The sequence below is a fragment of the Typopeltis vanoorti genome, chromosome 6, assembly GCF_054136105.1.
Source record: "Typopeltis vanoorti isolate ZY-2024b chromosome 6, IOZ_Tvanoo_1.0, whole genome shotgun sequence".
In the NCBI taxonomy this organism is placed as follows: domain Eukaryota; kingdom Metazoa; phylum Arthropoda; class Arachnida; order Uropygi; family Thelyphonidae; genus Typopeltis; species Typopeltis vanoorti.
Genome location: NC_143554.1, coordinates 51,900,297 through 51,908,421, shown reverse-complemented (window position 1 = coordinate 51,908,421; position 8,125 = coordinate 51,900,297).

The window sequence follows — 8,125 nt, the reverse complement described above, 5'->3', positions numbered from 1 at the left end:
TGGCGAGGCTGCAGCTGCAGATCACGTTGCCGCTGAAGAATTTCATGATCCCTTCAAAGCAAAGATAGCAGAAGGAGGTTACACGCAGAAGCTGGTGTTTAATTTAGATGAAACTGGTCTGCATTGAAAGGATATATCCAGTCGTACCTCCATATCCATCGAACAGAAGACAGCGCTTGAGTTTAAAGCAGCCAAAGACCGCTGCAAATTTCTTTTGCAGCAGTGGCTTGAATCGCATTAGGAAGACCTGAGCAATGAAGATCATTTGGCTATGGAAAAGAACATCGGTAAGGAATCTGAGTTCGTCCTGTGGAGTTTGAGCCTGCGAAAACTCTCACAACGAAAATCACGTCTCAAGTTTTTAAATTGATAGACAGCGCCATCTTCAAAGAACATGACCGTGACCATACGAGGAGTTCTAAAGTGAAAAGGGAGATTGAAGACGTCCTTAAATGCTACAGAGATACCTACAATCAGGAGTTAAAAAGTACGTCAGGTTTGAGAGATTCTTGAAAAGTAGGACTCAGACCTCCTACGAGTCTTCAACTTCAGCGTGTCAGCTAAAGACGTGGTTACAATGTATTAATCTTTAAAATAAATAACTTATTTAGTTCTTTATTTTTGGAATCTCGCTCTTTCAGGAACCCACCTTTGTTAGAAGCCTTCGTTTACGCGTTTTCGAATGCTCTCCGTTTTTGATTTGTGGTTTAAAGCGATTATGATCTTATGCTATTTTTAGACCGGCGTTCTTGTTTTCTCTTCTGATGTTGATTCTGGGATGAAGAATACTTTCCCAGCGTCTTCGTGTCCTTTTTTTAGCTGCATTGCATTTCTCCGTGTACCCAACTGATTCCTAGAGGCTGAAGTTAAAATTGGATGCAGAGTTTCTCAGTCCGGCTAACTAGTGGTTTAGCTGTAATACATTTAAGTTTGGAGGAAGGTATTTGATGTTGTATCGGTGAGTGGTCAGTTTGCAAGTAAATCGTCAGCACTTTGTTTTGAAAATGCTTCTGGATTGGATCACAGCGAAACAAGTTGTAGCCTCCCGTTTTGCAGCTTTGGTTTACTCAACAATTTTTAACGTTTTCAAATGAAAAAAATTACAGTTTTGAACTGAAATTAATTTCTTGTTTTGTTCTGCAAAAGAAGATGGAAACGAATTTAAAATATTTCACGTGTTTCCAGACAAAGCTTTGTTATTTTTTTCGGCTTTAAAACTAGTTGTCCTTGAAACAGATTTCTATTCTGATCGTTCTTTTCTTTGAGGGAAACTCTTATATAAATATTAGGGGGAAATTAGCTCATTTTGTTTGGAAATTAAAGATCTTTACTATTTTGCTTTTAAAAAAATACCATTTCAGCCATTTTTAGTGCACCCTCATTAACAAATTTAGTGGCTATAAGCGACAAGCTAATTTTCTTCAAGATTGCGATAACTTTGTTTTTGGTCTCTTGTACACTAACCCCCCACCCCCTCTCCATTCAAATTCCCAACTTTTCATATATTTGAAATACAAAGGCTCTAAATCTAGATGTTCTGCACATCTCCTACCGTCATTGAAAAAAAAAAAAAATACAAATAGAAGACCAACTTACTGAACCAACTTACTAAAAAAAAAAAAAAAACTACGTTTTTTTTTTTTTTTTTTTGTTGTTGTTTTTCATATATTTTGAAATAATAATCGAAATAAACTATTACTGTCACTGTTTAATCTCAGTTTCAAAGTTTCCGTGCCGGTGGAAAATAATTTTGATTACCTGAAATTTATAACGTGCCATCAATAAATTATTATTTACTGTCCAATGATTTCCGCGTATTTTATTTTGCGCGATAACTTAACTGCCATTTGCCCACTCGTTCTGTATAGTAATGATGAATTATAACGATAACCGATTATGCTTTCTTTTTACCCCCGCATTTTACCGAAATCTAAAAAATACTTATTCGCTCGGTAAAAATCAGCTTAATAAGTTTATTGCAGTTTACAGGATGGTGATTAGGTTAGATAGTGACTGTTTAGGATTAATCTCCATGGCTAACAAAACAAAACAAAACAAAACAAAAATTATAAAAAAATAAAAATTTAATACTTATTCTTTAAACAAAGTAAACTAATTAAATTAAATTATCAGTTTTAGATTTTAGAAATACCTTAGAATATATATTCAAACACATTACATTATGGACTATTCTCATTAAAAGTTTAGCCTGCAATAAATGCGATCTTTAAAGACATAAATGCAATCAAACGAATCTAAGTGATGACAGTGCCATCTACATTGTTCAGTTAATCACTGAACAATGAGATTTTTGGTTTCTAACAAACTACTGTATTTTTATGCGTTTTTCAAAATGCCGATTCACTTATTAGATTGGTTTGTTTAACTGTCAAAAATTCCCAAGTTATTCCATGGCTGTACCTGGATCGATTTTATTCACATTCGACATTTCGAATCCTATCAAAACGTTCAAGTTACCAGATTATTTTTATTTTATTTTATTTTTTTCAGTGAACCAGTTTCAGAATGTTTAATAAAATTTGAAATTTGGGATGCACTCTAGAATATGTTCGCGTGATTCAGTTTTGGTTTCAGTCAGATCATTTTATTGGGCACAAAGTGTCCAACCGACAGCAATAATTCTTCACTGTTGGGGGATGAAACTGAATAAAAGTTTGCGTTCAGAATATCTATTAAAATTTGTCTGATCGTTTCAATTTTGTTTTCATCCGATCATTTGTAGTGGCAAGATTAGGCAAAACAAAATTAAATGTAAGCCAAGAGGTGTACACCTCATAAACTGTTCTATAACTTTTGACACATTTGTCGATTTTTTACAAAAGCGCCACCATCCGATCGAACTCTTTGAATACCGTAAATGTATCTCGACATCGTGATGATGCTTGTAAGACGATGAACATATTAATAATCGAAAATTCACTTAATAATAAACAGTTTTAAAGTATATTATGTGGAAATAATTATAAGAGACTTTTCAGTATTTATTTATTTTTCTATTTCTATTACTGGGCAGCTTTTATTGGCAAAATTTAACAAACTGATTCAAAATTATAATAATAATAATAAATTCTTTTCTGGTTTGATGGAATGTAATATAAAGTAATGAAGTCTGTTGTTTAACACTGTTTATATTTGCCACGTCAGTTCAATTTTGGCTTTAACAGGACCATTTTAATAGCAAAATTAAGCCTAACAAACATGCCTATTGCCATAACGGCTTCTTGTTCAATTGCGATAGCAAATGGTGTCACTTTTTTTTTTTTTTTTTTTATCAAGTTTGTCCTCTGCTATCCTTATTGTCCCATTTGTAATCGCTCTGTTTTACGCATGCAGAGTATATTTTTCAATTTTTTTTTTAGCTTTTGTAATGAATCACGAGGAAGCCACTTATAGAGTAACTTCCTCATGATTCGTTAATAATAAATCAAAATAACAACTTCATGTGTAATATACCATCATATAATAAGTTTATAATGGATAGTAGTCCAATCTAGGCCTACAGATAACTAAATATAAATTTCAAGTAAACAGATCTTTTTTCCCTTCCTACCTAATATGTAGCACGTATGTTTTTTGCTTTCACCACCTACATAAGTTATATATACTGCACAATCGCTATGCATTATTGTTTTACACATTTATAGTAACTTTATCTTTTCTTATATAAGTCTAATGCTACAAGTATGCAACTGTTCGAAAGAAAGAAAAAAAATCATTACGAACTTTGTCTTCCACCAGTTAATTCGTTTTAATGAACTCCGCTATCCTTACAAATTACGGTACGTCGAGAGAACTGGGCAAGGAATCTTATACAAAAGACGGTATCGCCTGAGAGTTAGTTTACAGGTGGCGCCTATGTAGCAGAGCAAAATTAAGAAGCGCTGGATCGTTGTAGCTGCCATTGATCAGATGAGATTAGTTGAAAGTCCGCTTCTTTTTGACGTCATTGTGACCCCCCCCCCCCGGTCTGGCTACTATTATCTATGCGCTGTGCATGCGATTCTTTTCACCTAATTAATCAGTACTACTACTACGGCGAAAGGTAACGCACCCCTCGTGTTGACTTCCCGGATATAATTAATTTACACTTGGTCAAACCCAACATCTTTACTTTATTCGAAAACACCCGGGCACCTTTAATTAATCACTCCTATTAATTAATATTCCATTGATCATACACACGCGAGTCGTTGTTAGCATTTTACTGTTATCCGTTCAAAAACTTCCTGTCGTTCGGTTCCCAATTAGCAAGTAATTGCAACCGTACAATACACCCACTTACTAAGTTTGTCAATGGGACCAAAACTCCGTAAAAATACTCCTATACAAGAAACGCCAGGATTAACTACTTTTCATTAATAAGATTACTTTAGCAGAGCTTCTTTGTCATTGTAATGAGCATTAGTTTCTGTTCTAAGAAAATGATGCCATGTAATTGCTTGCTACTTGTAGGTTTAAATCTCTCTCTCTCTCCCCCTCCCCCCCTCTCTCCCTCCCTCCCTCCCCTCCCCCTCCCCCCTCTCTCTTTCTCTCTCTCTCTCTCTACAACGAAAGATTTCGTATTTCACCTATTACTAATTTTCTATTTCTAACAGTAAAGAGAACTCGCTATAAAATAACTGTAAAAACAACTGCATTCTTACCTGACATTTTCTTAACGAAGGTACTCTTTCTTTTTTCATTTTGCATGCCATGCACGGATAAACAGCAGAATACAGACAACATCGTCACTATACAGGTAATGGACGTCATCTTCAAGTTGTTTTGAAATCCTGAAACATCAAAGTTATTCTGTAAAAAGCGCGTAATAAAAGGAAACAGAAAGATCATTCTTGGGTACTTCCTCATTTCCAAATTTGGAAATGAGGAAGTACTTCCAGATTTCCAAATGCACTTCCAAAACTTCCAAATTTATAAAAACTGTAACTGATTGTGAAATGCATTTGCAACATTTATAACTAGCAGACTGAATACTGCTAGTCTGCTTTCTGAATTAGCTGTGACTGGTTGTTGATAGAGAGTGGTTTGTATCACACGAGTTCGCTCACGTCTATCGGGCCCTATCTAACTAACTGAAAACAACTTAAGGAATAAAAATTTTATTGTAAAAAAAAAGAGATGAACATCACAAACGCGAACTGTTAATATTCTTCGAAAATACGTCAGCATTATATAAAAACAGTACAAAACACACCCCTATTACATAAACGAAGTAATAAATTATGCCAAAAGGAACTAAATTTATGGATACTTTTGTTTAGCCTGAGCCAAGGTCTTTATCTTTCCTTACAGCCTAGATATCGACCTTCCGATAAATGAGCAATGAATTTCCAAAACGGAACAATATCGTTTGTTCGACATTTTCATTAATATTTAGAAAGTTAATGAAAAGTTCAAGAGTTCCCTCATAACGCCCTAAGGACCGTACTCGTTGGTCGGAGTGGTTTTGAGTTTTACGCTGTACATTCCAGATGCACTCACACACCAATATAAATGCCAATCACATCGTTAGTTTATTATTTACAGAAATGTACTTCAGTAAAGAATCCAGCTTAGTGGTAATCGTACTCACCTTCCGATGGGAACGCTGTAAGACCGTGAGATAAAGAGCTCCCGCTGTTACCAGCCGAACTATATAACCCACGTTTCGCCACTCAAGAAGGTCTAATTGTTGGTTTGCTTGAACACGACTCCACTGACCGTTTCGGATGAAGTAAGACACACAGAGGAGGGAGTCTTGGAAGTGCGCGTTGTCTGATTTAAAACGCATGAAAAAGTAGAAACACGAAGAGAAAAGACAGTTGTTCAGTAAAACCGGAATTCAGTGCTTTGATAGGCAATGTCGCAGGTGTACTGAAACATGCTAAAAGGCGTGTCTTGGAATTGTAATAGAAACGTTGTATCTCTGTTTCATTCTGAGTTTGTATACGTGGATGAATGTTTCTTATTTAGTTATTTATTTACCAGATAAGGTTGTTGCACGCATCTGCACATCTATACTGACCAAAACACTGATATCTGTCTTCCGTTAAATTAATATCCCATTCACAAATAAAGCTCAGTATTTTGAAGTTTTTTACTTCCAATTTCCAAGGGTTCACAAAAGTTCCATATTCCCACATCCAAAGCGATATTTTGTATAATAGCAGGTGGCATGTGTCGTTTACAATAGCCGATTTACCTATTTTGATTTCTCGATCAACTTTCTTCGTTTAATATAACGCCACTAGATGGCTGCACGAGTACATAAATTGATTTAGGCGAATCTACAATCTCTGGACGTTCTTTTGACGTTCTCAAGAACCTGAAAAGAAGCGGTCTCTGTTGGGATTATAAAATTGAGTTTGGATAAATAACAAAAGCTTTTTTTTTTTTTTTTACTTTTTGCAATCATCACTGAAAATGTTGTAATTATTGCAGAAGATTATTCAACATATTTCAGGTGTATTGAGAATATAATACGTAATTGATAATGGAAATCATTCGCGCAAGTAAATAAATAAACTCTCGTTTATCTGGTCTTTGATTAACTGTAATTTTGTGTAACTTTCAGTGTGATAACCTAATGTGCCACTCTTACAAGTAGGCTACATTTATACTACAAAATCTAACATGTGCGCTTCGCCATTTGCTATGCAATGTACGATATTTTTGCCTGTTAATGAGATTACGGGTATGTTATATAAACTTTATTTTCAATAGTTATTCTTTTATTGCCAAAAACACTTTTTAAAAACGATTTTTTTTTGTGATAAATTAACCATCCACTTTATGAAAGTTGAATAAATAACTTTTATTGTAACTTTATATCGTTTTTTATGCACCTAAGCAATAACTAATTTGGATTATTTGGAATTCTATTGTTGGCACTAAAATAGCTATGCACACGCGTGCTCGCGTAGAATTTTGCACGTTTGCGAGTCAACGTAATAATCTATCTAGAATTTAATAGGATTTTCTGATTTCTGATAGGAATTTTGAAGTAAAAATGAAATATTCATGAAATATATTTTAAAAGCGAATAAAATGTTGCATAAGGAATGGATGCCGACGAAAAAATATGTATAATGCAAAACTTGCCCACAGGAAAAGTAATAGAAAACTTTAAGCGAATTAATCAGTAACTACCCATAATCTCTTTTGGGATGTTGGGTGAAAGAAGTATCACGAAGGATCCAAACGATTTTTTTTTTTGTAATCTGTCTGTGTTGAATAATCCTTCCTCAAAGTTTTAGTGTATTATTTCAGCCATTAAGTATTTATGAAAGGTACCATAAAGAAAGGTACCTCCTGTCTCCCAAGTTCACCTGAAATACAATTTTCATTTAAATTAGTATTTCGTTAGCAAAAGTTTTTTTTTTTTTTCGAGTAGAGAAGAAGTTAACATTGCATCCTTAATAAAAGATTATTTTTTAAAAAAGTTAACTATTTTTCATTTATAATTTTCTTATTAAGTATTTATGTTAAAATCTTGAGGATCTATTTTAGAACACACACACTAATAAAAGTGCGGATTTTAGTATAAAACAACGGGATAAATAAATATTGACTACGAACGAACATTAAATCCATAAAACAGAAATGATGAAAGAGTTGCATCGGAAAACTTGCCAGAAATCATCATTGGTTAGCACTGACTATTCCATGACGTCATAATTCTTTCGAACACACCTCAGTTAAACATTCTTTATTATCCCAACGTCGGCGAACTTCATTTTTGCCTCCAATCTTCAAAAATCACTCTTACCCAGCCTCTGAACCGACATTCCCCTCATGTTTCCCAGCTATTCCTCTTGTTATTTCCGTCATGAAGGTAGCACCTATATTTGTTTGAACGTCGATATATTTCAGAGCTGGTTTGAAGTGAAAAGACTCAATTTCGTTCGCTAAAAATTATATTTACGGCCTTCTCTCTTGACTGAGCAAAATATTCAGAACTTTTCTGAATTTCTTTCTTTAAGAAATTTCTCGTCGGCGCGGTTAGCCGAGTAGCTGTGCTCTTTGCAACCATATACCTGGGGAAGGAGTGTCCTAGGTTCGATTCCCGTCGGTGACGTGAGGAACTGAAGGATCTTCCTCACCCATAGCCAAGTTAGCCGGTCTT